Below are 16,631 nucleotides of genomic sequence, written 5' to 3'. Positions count from 1 at the left end.
TCCCACGCTTGATTTGCATCTTCCCGGCTGGGCGCCATTTTTTTTTTTAATTTACAAGCCCGGAATAACTGCCTGCATCTACATGCGGCAGTGAAACGGGCGTTTGAAATAAAGCCCTATTTCGAACTACCTGCTATTCCTCCTGCAATGAGGTTTAACAGGTAGTTCGAAATAGGGCTTTATTTTGAACGCCCATTTCACTGCCGCGTGAAGACACGGGCAGTTATTCCGGGCTTGTAAATTTCAAAAAATGGCGCCCGGCTGGGAAAATGCAAATCAAGCGTGGGATATTTAAATCCTGGGCTTGATTTGCAATTCCGAATGCCTACATTTGCAGCCCTATTCCAAAATAGGCTGCAAGTGTAGACATACCCACTCTGACTTTTTGAGTCATCTCCACTAGTGAAGAGAGGTTTATGGGACTACACATCTAGAATAAGGTCAGAGCTAGTAGATGTCATATTATAAAATATAGTATGCCTGCTCTGGCTAATTACATGTTTACTCTTATTCCATTTGAGATGGTATTTTTCTCTCTCTCAGTCCCAATTTGTAAGCTTTTCTTTTTTTAGGGAGACTGAAGAGACTTTTGTCTAAGTCAAAGAATACCTGCTTGGAAGTTGCAGATCTTCTCTTTTTAGAGTGCCCTGACATGATTCATTTCTAAAAAATACGATCAGCTTCCAGTGTAGGGTTGGGTTCTTGCGCTGTTGCCTTTCTCCCACTGTACCCAATTGTAATCGCATGTTGAGAGGAGGCCTTTCTTTCTGAAGTGCTAATTCAGCACAATTCAGGAAAGGCAGGCCAGTGGCTAGGATATGTTTTAAAAACTAAAGGATTGGAGAATTTGAAGCTGTGATAGGAGCTAAACCAAGCTCTTTACATATTTGCATCAGGTGAACATTTCCAGGAGAAATGGAAAATATAACTTCATTGCAAAAAGGGAAAAAGAGAAGAGCATGAAATGGATGACACATGAAGAGATGGGAAAGGAAATAATGAGGAATCAATTGAACATGGTTCATTTATGTTCTACAAATGAGATATATATTTTAGAATTCAGGCAGAGATCTGTGTGTGTGCGCGCGCGTGCACTTACAAAGGAAAATCATGCCTCACCAGTCTTTTAGAGATTGTCTATGCGTCTGACTAAATCTGCACGGTCACAATTGATGTAGTGGTGTTGATTTATCAGGCTTGGTGATGACAAGCTAAGTCAATGGCAAAGCAATCTCCCACAAATCTGTACTCTACCTCCCAGAGAAGTGAAAGATAAGTTGACAGGTGAGCAAGTCCTGCTAGCATAGCATGCCGTAGACACCACTGTAAGTCAGTCTAAGTTACGTAGCTTATGTAACTAAAGTAGCGTAATTTAGATTGGCTTACCAGCGTTAAGGCAGACCAGCCGAGTGTGTTGATAAAGAAGTGGATAAATGAGAATTCCTTATTATAACTCACTCCAATTTTCAGTGGCCTTTGTCCTTGTGAGAGGCAAAGTATTATAAGTCATTAAAAACTGGCTAAGAGGAAGCTAACAATAAATTTTCATCGTTTGAAAAAGATTAACTGAAGTATTGTGCTTTCCATCTGACAATGAAGTACATTTGGTTAAAAATGTTTGTATCACTAGTAAAAAACAAAAACAGCCAGTTACATGAAAAACAAAGTTATTTTGCAGTTTTTAATTGTATTGGTGTTTGACATAAATTTACATTTAGTTTTTCAAGAAAAATGATATTTTAGAGGGGGGAAAAATAGGAAATGTTCACCTGATGCAAATATGTAAAGAGCTTGGTTTAGCCTCATGGAATTTTATTAGTTGTTGTGCCAAAACCTCATATGCGCTGACGGAAATGGTGAAATTTTGCATCTATTCATTATAGTCTCGAATTATTTTTAAGAATTCAGTTAGCAGTCATTGAAGATAGTGGGAGTCAGAGCCCTCCCACAGACAGGGCTGCCGACAGAATTGCCAGGCCCCTGAGCAAAGAGGTGCGGGGGCCTTGCACAGAAGGGGCAGAGCTGGGGGCTAGCCTCCACTAGCCAGCCCTTCAGTGCTGCTGAGCCCATGCCACCTGGCGCTCTGGCAGTCATTGAAAGGGCCCAGCACTGCTGCTGCGGCCGTTAACCCCACGCTCATTTAAATTGCTGGGGCAATTGCCCCCTTTGCCATCCCTGTTGGCATCCCTGCCCACAGAGAATAAATATTGTAACCAAGGAACCAAATTATCAGATTTATGAGAAATTGGGTGGGATTTTTTCAGTGAAAGCTGTTTATTTTATTTTTTTTTTTTTCATCTGTTTTATTTAATTAGCAACAGGTAGCTGATTTAGGGCAGCTTTCTACATTGTCTGATGGGGAAATTGGCAAACAAGATGAAGAGATCTGTGAGCCATTAGTGATTATCTGTGACCTGGAGACAGGGCAGATACCAAAGGTCTGGAACAGGGCAAATATAGTACCCATCTATAAGAAAGGGAATAAAGACAACCCAGAGAATTATAGATTAGTAATTTAACTCTAGCATGCAAAAAGATAATGGAGCAAATGGTCAAACATCAGTTTTATAAGCACCTAGAAGATGCAAGATACTAAGTAACAGTCAACGTGGATTTGTCAAGAGCAAATCAACCCAGCATCCTTCTTTGACAGGGTAATAAGCAAGGTGGGGGAAGGGCAGCTGAACACACACTGCTGGCTGTAAGAAGGTACGCTCTGCAGGATAGAGAGAAATACGTGGCAGGCCTAATATGGCCCACAAGCTGGATTTTGCCTACCCCTGATCTGGATACTTATGAAACTGGGAACTACACCTATTGTGTACATCTGATTCTCTTTCCCAAAGTATCTGTTGCTTAGAGAATGCATGATTGTTCTTCATAGCATAAAAGAGGCTGTGAATATATTTGAAAAATATTTTATTTTTAATTTGAACTGTTACTGTAACTTAGTATCCATTTCTTCTTTGGTAATGTAATAATTGTCATTTTACCTCCAATGCTCCCATATCATTCCTAATTATAAAAGCCATCTTATTGCTTACACTATTCAATGCTTTAACTAGTGTGGTCTCTGATGCCCTTTTACATGTCTTGAGTTGGCTCGGATGAATGTCAATTAAAGTTTTACAGCTACTTCCTAATTATTTCTCATTCCCTATAATAGGCATCTCTTTTTTATAGAATGCTAATGAAAATTCCATGGAGCATATTATATTTCCTCATAAAAAGGCTTGGTACAAGAAAATTCAAAAACATTGATCTTGATTCTTTAGTGCTAATCCACATATTTAAAATCTAATGATTTTGAATGTTTTGTCCTTGATATTCACTAGCTTCATTGATTACATTTGGCACATTTCCTAGGATTAGGTCTAATGATCTTCAGCCAAGTTGGTTGTTCACAAATGTCTCAAAAAGCAACCTTGCATTACCGCTGAAAACATTTACCTTTCTTTGTCTTTTCATAGCTGCTAACTGCTCAGTAGCTAATTAATTAAAATTCTCCTATAATCAGAAGTCTAGCTTTTTTTGGCCTGGTCCACACTACAAGTTTAGGTCGAACTTTGCCACATTAGGTCAATTTTGTAAGCAATGAGTCCACACTATCAAGCCCATTCCACTGACTTTAAGGGCTGTTAAAGACAATTTCTGTACCCCTGCTTTTCAAGAGCATTAATGATAAATTTGACCTTGTATGGTCAACTTTAGAGTAGTGCAGACACAGCACTATGAAAGTTGACATTCTTAGACACAGTACTCAAATGTAACCAATCTGGCCAGCACTTTCAACTCTGCTCCTCTCCCAGTGTAAAGGAAAAGCTCCAGTAGAATTTGAATTTCATTTCATTGTTGACCAGCATGGGAAGCAGGGCAGGCAGCACACGTGACCATGAATGCCTAGAGTGACAAACAAGCTCCAGCATGGATGGTGCAGAAGATCCTGGGCCTACTTGCTATGTGGGGGAAGGATGTGTTCTGGCAGAACTGAAGCAGCAGAAGAAATTCTGATATCTACAGCAGAATCGCACAGGGCATGATATAAAGAGGCTACACGAGGGACACTCAGCAGTGCTATGTGAAAATAAAGGAGCTCAGGCAAGACGACAAAGGAGGCAAATTGATGGTCAAAGCTGCAATCTATGAGCAGCTACATGGAATTTTAGGGGGGGCCCAACCAGTGTCCCACAGGAGGCTCCCAAGTGGCACTTCGGGCAGCCTCAGGCAACAACAGGGAAGACGTTGTTGATGAGGAAGAGGAGAAGGAGAATGGTCACAGGCAAGCAGAGCATCCAATCTCACTGGCAGCCAGGAACCTTTTTAAACATTGGAGGCAGTCTCACCTCCTTGCAGAATTTATTGCTACTGACCCTGATGGAAGGGAGTGCACTTCAGGTGAGTTCACATTTTTAATCATGCTACAAGAGGTGTCAAGTATTTCGGTGTGATCTGTGATGGCCCCTGTGCCTATACAGCAGGGCCTCCCCGGAACAGTTTGTTAATGTGTCTGGAGACAGGGAGGGAATCCTACCTGCATATCTCCATAAAGATCTCATAGAGGAACTCTCATCCTTCTCACAAGGTTCCTGGGGAGGCTGCCTTATTACCTCCTCCACAGCAGGACACCTTTCCACACCAAGCCAGCAGTAAGTGGTCTGGCGTCGTTGCAGCACAAAGCATTACAGTCCAGGTTTCTGGCCACATTCAGTTAGCATCTCCTTCCTGTCATTCTATGTGATTTGGAGAAGACATATATTGTGCTTGGCAACCTAGATGAAGCAGGGGAAGTACTGTAACTGATACCATGGCAGTACACCTCCGGGAACCCCATCACAGCAAAGCCATCTGCTATGTCCTGCAGAATCCCAGAATCACTATCATAGTAGAAGGTATTGATTGCCTTGGCTACTTGGATCACAGCAGTCCCGCTGCAGATTTCCACACTCTGAATTGATTCCCAACTGACTGGTAGCTGTGTGGCGTTCCAAGCTTCTACAAGGCTATTGCCACTCACTTCTCAACTATCAGAGCGGGCCTCCTTCTGGTATTGCTGCACTTCAGGGTGGGTGGAAAGCCATTCACAAAGTTCCATGAAAGTGGCCTTACATATGCGAAAGTTTTGCAACCATTGCTCATTGTCCCATAGCTGTATACCTGCACAGTTCCACCAATCTGTGCTTGTCTGATGGCACGAAAACCAGCGTTCTGTCATGTCAAGAGGATCATCTGCCAATTGCTCCCCTCAAGTGTTTCATACATGTCTGTATTCGTGGCCTTCTCACTTTCTTCCTCACTCCTGCAGCTCCTGGCTTGGCTTTGGCCATACTGCAGCATAATGCACAAGGTGTTTGCAGTGTTTGCCACAGCACTTTGCAGCTGTACAGGCTCCATGATTGCCCTGCTATGGCATCTGCATGGATAATTAGAGAAAAAAGGGGGCAAAAAGATTTTTTGCCATTGTTTTCAAGGGCAGGGGAGAAGGAAGAGATAAATGCACAATAAGAGGCTGATGACATGTACCCAAAACTACCTGATGGCATTGTTTTTGTCCCATCAGGCACTGGGAGCCTAACCCAGAATGCAAAGGGGCAGCAGGAACTATGGAATAGCTATCCACAATGCATCACTGTCAAAGCTGGCAGTAGCCACCCTTGTACGGAGGCACTACATTGAACTCTTGTGCGCAATGGAGACATGAACCTTCGACTTTACAAAATCGGGTATTAAAACGAAGCTTTAATGAAGTTTATCTAATCTCATTATGTAGACTTGGCCTTTCAGAGCTCTTATATCTGAAAACACTGTCTTGCTGTGCTGGCAGTCTACAACAACATATAAGAAATATCACCTCACTGACTATTTCTGTTGTCTTGGACTTCTAGCCATATGTCTATACAAATATTTTTTCGTACTGCTTGAGCAATAGAATGTTTTTCTAATATTGCCATCCCTCGTTGCCTCCTGTTTTATTTTGTTGTCTTTGGTAAACTCTGCATCCTGATATCTTAAATTGTCAGTCATATACCCATAGTAATCAGGTGGTGTTAGGGCATCTTTTTTGCAGTTTAACTGATGAAAAATTCAGATTATATTTATCTGCAAAAAAAAATGTAAAGGTGAAAAGCCCATTTGTACCATTTTATGTTTTTCTTGAGCTGTGCACGTCTAACTTTTTCATTTATTTTTTCTTTTACTGGAAAGTATTGATTTAAATATACAATCAGAAGCAGTGAAAAGTCATTTTCAGTTTAGCTGTTTAATTATATTTTATTCTAGTATTTGCATATATTTAACTCATAAGACTGCAACTGCAGAACAAATTAAGCAAATTCAAAGGTAACACAAGGGCAACAGGCTTTAGAGTATTTAAACCTGCATACGCTATGGAATAGTTTTGTCATTTGAAACATCTATCTATTGATCTTCCCTTTTTGGGGAAGATTATTGCAGAGACTGTAGACACATAGCACTGATGTGGGAGACCTCAGATGTTCCTTGATCCTTTTTAATGTAGTTTCAGAGTTAGCAAAGATTCACTGGCTGAGCTCCTCCTTGTAATACACAATTATGAGTTTTTGCTGATTATGCTAGATCTGCCAGGCTTAGTTTGTATAGTTTTTTCTACCTTTTTTTCTCCCTACTGCCTGGTTGACTTTGGGCCGTGAATATGAGTTAATTGATAAAACCTTGATCTGGTAAAGATGGAGGTAATGTTTGTGGGCCTTGAGAGAGGTCTGTGAGGATGTGGAGGAAATGGTTTCCATCCTCTGTGTCATGCGGTATCTTCAGTCTTCGTCCAAGATATTTGAAGTTTTTTGATGCTCCTGGAATCCTGATGGCAGCAGCAATGAAGAATTTTTGTTTGGGCCTTGCTAGGTGTTTTCTCAGGGCAGTAATCTGTATCTTGTTAACATCTATTACATTTGGAAGGCAATATGCAGAATCCACTGCGGGGAGCAGACATTGTCTGGCCGTAAGGGACAGCTGTGGTTTTCCATCCACTTAGCACAATTTAAGGAACTGACTTTGATCTATAAAACATCAGGTACTGTAGCTGAGGTGCTTTCTGCTTGAAATACTACCTGTCCCAGTGATTTGCCAGAGTAGTTGAGATCAGTTGCTGGGCTCAGGCTGGTTAGTCCCTAGATTTTAAATGTGATCAGGCTGATGGCCAGATACTCTCTCTGCAAAGGGCCCTCAACTCTGGAATTAATTTCTTCCTCTGGTTTCACAGACCAAGGAAATATGGGCTACATATTTCTCTGATCCTTATGTAACTATGTGGGGGAAGAATAAGTGCCCAGAGCAGTCACAAAAGCGTGCATTTGGGGAACAGTTGTCTATGCATGAAGGGATCATTCTAAGTTCATCCATGTGCCTGGGATCTCCAGAAGCCTCACCTGTGTGCCCAGGATTTTCAGATTTTTCCTGAAGCTCCCATTGATGTGGGTAGCTCCACATCACCTCTATAGCAGAGCAGCATGGAAAACATAAAGCACTTATGTATTTAATATGCTTAGCATATGTAAATCCATTCCCTGTTGAGCAGAGATTTAAGTGCATGAAGTATATTACCAGTTCCGACCAAGCAAAACTCATGGGACTGGCTTAAAGACCATGATATTTAAAAAGTAAATAGATTTTCACCTGCCTTCTCAGATTTTTTACAGTTAGTTCAAGAGTATTTATTATACTGAAGTTTGAATAGTTACTGTGAAATATTTATTTGTATTCTGATTCCTTTTTTTAGTTAGCTTGAAAGGTTATGGCTGTGAATGTTTGAAAAAACACTTTTCCCCTGCTCTGGCTGGGCACATGTAATGAATTCTGATTCTTCTCTCTAAAGGAAGCTTACAAGAGGTAAAAACTTGGACAGGTGGCGAGGGAGGAATATGAAAACATTGCTCGAGCATGCCTCGGAGGGGAAGACAACCTAGTGACTGTGGGAAAAATCAGAAGGATTCGATGCTTTTTTTTGCCTCGGTCTTCACAGCCAAATCAGCTCCCAGACTGCTGCACTGGGCAGCACAATATAGGGAGGAGGTGAGCTGCGTTCAGTAGGGAAAGAACAACCTAGGGACTATTTAGAAAAGCTGGATATGGATAAGTCCAGGGAGGCAGATCTACCACATATGAAGGTGCCGAGAGAGTTGGTTGATGTGATTGCGGAGCCACTGGCCGTTATCTCTGAAAACTCTTGGCAATCAGGGCAGGTTCCAGGTAATTGGAAAAAGGCAAATATAATGCTCACCTTCAAAAAGGGGAAGAAGGAAGATCCATGGAACTGCAAGCCAGTCTGTGTCACCCCAATCCCTGGAAAAATCATGGAGTGGGTCCTCCAGAAATCCATTTTGAAACATTTGGAGGAGAGGAAGGTGATCAGGAAAAGTGAACATGGATTCACCATGGGGAAGTCATGCCTGACCAACCTTAATGCCTTCTGTGATGATAAAACTGGTTTGGTGGATATGGGGAAAGCAGTGAATATAATATACCTTGAATTTAGCAAAACTTCTAAAACAGTCTCCTATAGTATTATTGCTGGCAGATTAAAGAAGTATGGTCTGGATGAATGGACTATAAAGCAGATAGAAAACTGTCTAGATCTTCAGGCTCAATAAGTAGTGATCAACGGTTTGATGTCTAGTTGGCAGCTGGTATCATGCAGAGTACCTGGGGTCAGTCCTGGGGCCAGTTTTGTTCAATATCTTCATTAATGATCTAAATGACGAATTGGTTTACACTTTCATCAGGTTTGCGGATGACACTAAACTGGGGGGAAAGAGGGAGGGTAGATGTACTGGAGGGCAGGGGATAGGGTCCAGACCTAGGCAAAGTGACCTAGACAAATTGGAGGACTGAGCCAAAAGAAATCTGATGAGGTTCAACAAGGATAAGTGCAGAGTCCTACACATAGGATGGAAGAATCTCATGCACTGCTACAGGTTGGAAACCAACTGTCTAGGAAGCAGGTGTGCAGAAAAGGATGTGGGGCCCAAGAAACTGGATATTAGTCAGTGTGCCCTTGTTGCCAAGAAAGTTAACAGCATATTGAGCTGCATTGGTAGTAACATTGCCAGCAGATCGAGGGGAGTGATTGTTCCCCTCTATTCAGCACTGGTGTGGTCACATCTGGAGTATCATGTCCAGTTTTGACTCTCACACCCCACTACTGAAAGGATGTGGGAAAATTGGAGAGAGCCTAGCAGAGGGCAATGAAAATGTTTAAGGGGTGGGGACACATGACTTAAGAGGAGAGGCTGAGGGAACTTAGCTTATTTAGTCTTCAGAAGAGAAGAATGGGGAGGATTTGATACCTGAAGGGGGGTCCCAAAAAGGATAGAACCAGGCTATTCTCAGTTGTGGCAGATGACAGAACAAGAAGCAATGATGGTCTCAAGTTTCAGTGTGTGAGATCTAGGTTGAATAATAGGAAAAAACTATTTGACTAAGAGTGTGGTAAAGCACTAAAATGGGTTGCCTAGGGAAGGGGTGGAATCTCCTCTATCCTTGGAGGTGCAAGGTGAGCCTAGACAAAGCTGTGGCTGGAATGATTTAGTTGGGATTGAACAGGGGCTTGGACTAGATCAGCAGCTCCCAAACGCTAGTCCGCAGACTGGCAGTGGGCTGCAAACCTTGCCTGCAGGCCACAGCAGATTGACAGGCCATGCTCCCAGCTTTTAATTAGCCCCGCCTGCAGGGGTTCCCCATAAGGAATTCTCTTGCCGTCCACTTCCCCACGCAGCAGCAGGGTGAGTGGGGTAGCTGGCAGCCGGGTGTGCTGTGGCTGGAGCCAGGGCCATGGTGAGGCTGTCCCTACTGTGGCAGCCTCACCATGGCTCCAGTTCCAGCTCCGGCAATTGCTGTGTGGTCCAGCTGGCAGGGCCATGTGGAGAGCGGCTGCAGCACTGGGGGGGAGCATGTGGTGGGTAGCTGGGGCCTGCTCCAGCAGCAGGGAGGGAGGGGCTGGGGCCTGCTCCAGTGGTGGGGGGAAGGACAGGGGTAATAAGGCTGGGAGGCCGGGACCTGCCGTGTGGCTGCGGGGCATGCTCTGGGTGGCTGAGGCCTGCTCTGCGGGGGGAGGGAGGGATGGGGTTGAGCCCTGCTGCATGGCGAGGGGTCTGGGGTCTGCCATGGTCACGTGGTGGGGCGTGGGGCGGTCCTGTTCTGGAAGGGGACCGGGACCTGCCATGGCCGCATGGAGGGGGTCGGGGCCTGCTCCGGTGGTTGAAGCCAAAGCTGCCCAGTGGATAGATGCTCTGTTGACCGGGGCTGAATAACATAATATGGGAGGGGCGCATGAATCCGGGTTATAATGTATATTGGGGTTGGGGCACGGGTACATACTTGGGTGAACTGGCAACATTTTATTTGCATATTTATTATTTGCATAATGAATATACAAATAAAATATTGCTGGTCCACCAAAAGTTTATGAAGAACTTGGCCGATCCTCGGTATAAAAATGGTTGAGAACCACTATATTAGATGATCCCCTGAGGTCTCTTCCAACCCTAATTTCTATAATTCTAAGGTCACATAGCAGATCAGTGGCAGGACCAAAGAGTAGAGCCCAAGTTTGCTGAAATCCAGTTCTGTGTCCTATCCGCAGAACCATGCTGTGGTTAGTAGGTGTCTTTCATAGTTGAATGAATGTGTCTGAGTAGAGGTACCATGGGTCTTATTCTACTCCCGCTTACACCAGTGTTCCTGTAGTCATTAACGTCTTTTACATAAATAACAAGGAGTCTATGGCACCCTGAAGACTAATAAATGTATTTGGGCATAAGCTTTCATGGGTAAAACCCACTTCATCAGATGCATGTATCTTTTTACCTACAAAAATTATGCCCAAATAAATCTGTTAGGATACATCTACACTTGCTCCCTAGTTCGAGCTAGCAATGCAAATGTAGCCAACCGAAATTGCTAATGAAGTGGGGATTTAAATATCCCGCTTCATTAGCATAATCTTGCCCGCGCGTTATTCCGCTCAACAGCTGATTTGAACCAGGACTTGTGCTTCGGGACGCGTTAGTTCGAATCAAACCCCTTGGAGAGCACTTCCTGGTTCGAATCAGCTGTTGAGTGGAATAACGTGTGGGCGAGATTATGCTAATGAAGCACGGGATATTTAAATCCCCACTTCATTAGCGATTTCGTTCGGCTACATTTGCATCCCTAGCTCGATCCAGGGAGCAAGTGTAGACGTACCCTTAGTCTTTAAGGTGCCACAGGCTTCTTTCTTGTTTTGCAGATGCAGATCGACATGGCTACACCTCTCAGACTTTTTACATATTATGGCAGACCAAAGGCAGTGGGCTGCAGGACTTGGGTGAAGGGCAGGTACCTGGGCATGTGGATTTATGTTCTCTGAACAGGCTGCCAGAGACTGCTGCTCAGCCGTCAGGTTAGGTGGGCACCTGAAACTCATTAGGAGCCAGCCTGCAGTGCAGCCTAATGGAACACCTGCCCTAAGTTAAGGCCTGCTGGCTGACTAGAAAAGGCTTCCCCTCAGGCAAGGAAGGGGAAGAGGGAGGGACTGGAAAAGAGGAAGCCCAGAGCGGAGGCAAAAACTGCAGGCTGCAAGCAGGAGAGGATTTTTTCCAAGATACCAGGGATGAAGTACTGAGGGAGCAGTTGGGGGAATGACCTAGGGAGGGGCTGCTATTCAGTGGGGCTAAGGGCAAGAGCTCCACTAGTGGCTGCTACTTAGGGACCTTGGGTGGGACCAGGTTCCCCCGCAGTCCTCCTCCTGGCTGGTGGGCCACCAACAGGGAGAAAGGACCTCTAGACCTAGTTTTTCACTCCAAACTAGAGACTGGCCTATGATGAAAATGGCTTATGAAGCAGGGTTCTCTCATCTCTGAGAAAAACATGAGGCAGTGGTAGGGTTACCATGAGCCATACAAAAACCTGCAAGGAAGTGCAGGATCCAAGGGGTACAGCCTGATCTCCTCCACAATATTTAGACTGTGGACCTTGTTCTGATCTCGGTTACCATGAGTCATGCAATTCTTCTAAAATCAGTGATATTCAGTGCTGAAACTGCAAAAGCTGAATGCAAAATTTAGCTAATAAATTCACATGTGCATATACACACACACACACGTAGTATATTATAGCTCTAGTGCCAGCAATGTTGACTTAAATAGACATTATAGGCGATCACAACCTCTGAGAATCAGGCCCTAAGAAGTGTTCAAAAATTACTGCTTGTAAGCTAGCCACTTGAGTCCTGGGTCCCTGACCTGTGCTCAGGCCTGTAAGTACCAGTCTAGTGGCTCCAACCAAACTGGGGACCCTTAGATCAGGGCAGGCAGCAAACAAATGCAGTCCCACAGTCAACAAGGCCTAGGCCCTGGTACAGGGCAGAGCAGCCAAATAAACACAGTTCCCCTGGCATGAGTGGGAAGGGGAGACTGCCACCCAGCATGTGGAGTGGCAGGGGGGACTGCCACTCTGGCTGCCACTGGGGTCAGCAGGGATCCAGCCTGCAACATGCTGACCCACTCTAAAACCTTATGAGATCAGCCTGACAGTCGTCGGCTTCCCCATGGCAACTGCCTAACTCCCCCTCAACATCTACCTGCCTCCACATGGTCTGCTGGTTCTCAAGGTCATGGTAGTCTGAACCTTAGGCAGGGTGTAGAAGGTCTCCTCTTTGGAGCAAGGGCCCAGCAATCTGGGCCAGTCCTCAGCCTTGCCAAGGTTCTCAGGGCCCTCCTGGTTTGAGAGCTCAGGGCAGGCTTCTTCCAGTGGATGAGGCCCTACTGAGCTCCTGGGCTGGGCTGGGCTGGGCTTTTATGTTCCCTGATCTACCCCTTGGCCTCTGTGGAGTTAAAGGGGCAGGATGCAGCGTGGCCCACCCAGACTTGGAGAGGGGTTCTTCCCGGGGTCGGTGAGTGGTCCCCCCTACACTGCTCAAAAATTAAATCCTCCAAAACTAGAAAATACTTTTGAAAGATTGAGCCTTTTGGGTCTTCCATTAAATTCGTGTCCGAGCATAGACCACAAGTAAGCAATTCTTTACTTCTAGACTAGTACAGTAGACATTACTGTCTCTTATCATTAAAACGTCCACTGCTAAAGAACAAATAGTATGATTTGAATATGCCGTTGTATGCTTGTTCCTTTCTTGGTGCACATGAAAATATATTTTCATAAACTGCTTTTTTTTTTATAGTTCTGCTTTTAAAATGTATAGCAATCTTTGTCAGGTACTCTCTCTTATTGCAGTGATAAAACTACAGAAAAAATAAATGGCTATTTAATTCACTTGTGTGTTTGAATAATGACTAATTATCATGGGAAAAAAAGCAAAACTCAAAACTTGTGAAAATGCCCTGCAAGTAACACATTCTGCCAGGATAAAGTGAATTGTGTTGCTAATGAAATATAGACACCTGAAGTATAAAATGACATTGTTCTGAGTAATATTACCTTCATGATCAGTAACAGATAGCAATAGATGCTACAATACATGTACTGAATTCAGTGTTTTGTGTAGCTAGTTGTGTCCCTCACAGGCTTAACAATCTTGTAATATATTTTGTAATGCAAAAATCCAGGCCCACCGATGGGAGGTGGGAAGGTAAAGGGGACACTTGCACTGTGGCCTGGTATTTCAAAGGGGCCTGGCACTGCTCCTTTTGCCTGAAGTCCCACCACTTCTCTTTTCTGCCAAGGTCAGACACCATTTTTCCTCATTTTTTTTATGAGACTTCTTCTATGGTTTCTTGAATAAACTTTTTATTTTCACTTTTGAATTTCAGGCTCAGAAGCAGAAAATATCTGTGTCAGTTCCTGCTCTGTTAGTTGCACAGTCTGGGTATGTCTACACTACAACTCTAGTTCGAACTAGGGTGGTAGTGTAGACATACCCTCTCTCCTCTTGTCTTACGCTACGTCTACACTGCAGGCTTCTTGTTCAAGAACTGTATTGTGCAAGAGTTCTTGCGCAAAAGGTCTTGTGTAAGAGCACTTCCACACTGCCATGTGCTTTTGTGCAAGAGATGTGTTTTTGCGCAAGAGCGTCCATGGCAGTGTGGATGCTCTCTTACGCAAGAAATCTCTGATGGGCATTTTAGCCATAGCGATTTCTTGCTCAAGAAACCCCTGTTGCCCATCCACACTGCCTTCTTGTGCAAGAACTCTTTCATAAGAGGGCTTGTTCCTTATGGGGAGAGGAATAACTCCTGCGCAAGAAGCCCTCTGTTCCGACGCTTTACTGTAAGTGTACTTGTGCAAGAACGTGCACACAGTGTAGACATTCCACAAGTTTTTGCGCAAGAAGGGCCATTCTTGCGCAAGAAGCCTGCAGTGTAGATGTAGCCCTAGAGTGTGTGTTGTCTCTGCTATTTTCCACCTCTAGTCTGCGGCCATTGGTTCTGTCATTAGTATGAGTCAGCTTCTGTTTTGCACATTTCACTGTAGCAAAGTAGTCTGCTCGTGTGATGATTCTGAGCAGAGATTTAAGTCTAGCTTGTTGCTGGTTTTGATTTCTTGTTGTTCACAGTGTCTAGTATGTCAGCGCTTTTAGGTGCTGTGCTTTAGGTGCTGTCCTAGATCTTGACTATTTTTGGTACTGAGCAGTTTTCCCACTGATAGGGAGGTTAGATATGTTGAATTTGAGATGTGATGATAACTAAGGGTGTATTGTATTTAAATTGGATTTTATTTTTATATCCACCACTGCTTTATGGCACAAGAAAGGTTTACTGAGTTGGCACCAGAAGTTCAATATTCTTCCCCTTCTCTTTTTTTTCTGACTAGCTTGAAAACTGCTATATGATTAGTTGATTTCCCTCCTGAATTTCATTCTGTACTAATATATATTTTCATCTGATTACCTAATAGGAAAAATGCTTCTTTGAACTAATACTGTACATTGAAAGCGGTTTCAGCTACTCTTAAGACAGAGAGCTGTATGGTCCATTAGACCATAATGAAAGCAGCATGATCAAGTGGACTAAATAACTCATGATTTTTCATCCTGTTGTGCCACTACCCTCGTGTGCTTCTATTTTCTCCTTGTGCAGATCCAGCTATACTACTTGCCTGCCCCCCCATGAGTACTGTGAAACCTGAGTTACTAAATATCTGCATAGCACTTTTAAGTGTCATAGTCCTAAGAATAATATACAGTGTCTGAAGAAGAGAAAACATCCACCTTCTATCAGGCAGAGTAGACTGTTGACCATTTAGCAGATCTGCACATTTTAGCATAAAACCTGTTTTTCTTGTGGCCCAGAAAGCTTTGAACACCTGCCCTAAAATGTTCACCTTTAAATAGATTAGCCAACATGAAACAACCCCCTGCCCTTCCAACTCCACTTCACACTTCTGCAGTTATTGTACCTTAACTTGTCCAAGCATTCTTTTTTTGTGTCTTCTATCAGAACATCACCCCCCCCCCCACACACACACACACATTTGTATAACTTCCTCTGTACTTCTTCCACAACATAGTCTCCTCCATTACGTCGGATCCGCAGTTACGAACGGGGCCCTCTCCCTGGTCTTCAGCAGACCTGGGAGAGGAAGCAAAGCGGCGGAGCACGCGGGCAGCGGACAGCCCAGACGTGTCTGGGCTGTCCGCTGCCTGCGTGCTCCGCGGCTTTGCTCTGCTTTGCTCTCCGTCTCCCTGGTCTGCAGACCAGGGGGACGGGGAGCACAGCGGCGGAACGTGGGGGCAGCGGACAGCCCAGCGGAGACCAGGGAGACGGGGAGCAAAGCAGAGCAAAGCCCCGGAGCCCGAGGGCAGCAGGACAGCCACGGCACGTCTGGGCTGTCCCGCTGCCCCTTGCTCCGCGGCTTTGCTCCGGACGCCTGTGGTACAGCAGCTGGGGCGCTGCCGATTGGTCCCGTAGCGCTGCTCTGGGTGCTACTGGACCAACCCGGCAGCACCCCAGCTGCTTTGCCCCAGGCGTCCTGATTTAGCCACTGCTGGTCAGTTTCAGCAGCGGCTGAATCAGGACGCCTGGGGCAGAGCAGCTTGGGTGCTGCTGGGTTGGTCTAGTAGCGCCGAGGAGCGGCGGCGCTACTGGACCAACCCAGCAGCACCCCAGTTGCTCTGCCCCAGGCGTCCCCAAGTCAGCCGCTGCTGAAACTGACCAGTGGCTGACTACAGGAAGCCCCTGCCCTGGGCTTCCTGGAATCAGCCGCTGATCAGTTTCAGCAGCAGCTGACTTGGGGATGCCTGGGGTTCTTAAGTTGAATCTGTATGTAAGTCAGAACTGGTGTCCAGATTCAGCCGCTGTTGAAACTGATCAGTTTCAGCAGCGGCTGAATCTGGACGCCAGTTCCGACTTACATACAGATTCAACTTAAGAACAAACCTACAGTCCCTATCTTGTACGTAACCCGGGGACTGCCTGTATACGTATGTTCCTGTGAATACATGCCATAGTCTTGCCACCGCTTGCACTGTTCAAACCTGGCTCTTCCTAGACCTAGAGTATGGTTTTATTAACAGGGAAATTAACAATAACACAACATGAACTCCAACCCAAGCCTCCTTATTATACTTGGTTGTTCTCACCACTCATATCTCAGGGATGCTCTGTCTAGATCATCTCTAGGGAACCACTCTTGCATCTCTCAGGTAAATTCACCGATGCCACAAACAA

General features: G+C 44.8%; 1 protein-coding gene across 2 annotated transcripts in view; it reads left to right on the top strand.

The window, feature by feature from the left end:
- Positions 1–16,631, top strand: part of DNER (delta/notch like EGF repeat containing) — a 297,002-nt gene that overhangs the window by 230,478 nt on the left and 49,893 nt on the right. The gene's annotated exons all lie outside the window — the stretch shown is intronic.

Source organism: Pelodiscus sinensis, chromosome 10, assembly GCF_049634645.1.
Source record: "Pelodiscus sinensis isolate JC-2024 chromosome 10, ASM4963464v1, whole genome shotgun sequence".
Lineage (NCBI taxonomy): Eukaryota > Metazoa > Chordata > Testudines > Trionychidae > Pelodiscus > Pelodiscus sinensis.
This window is presented reverse-complemented; position numbering and strand designations above follow the sequence as displayed.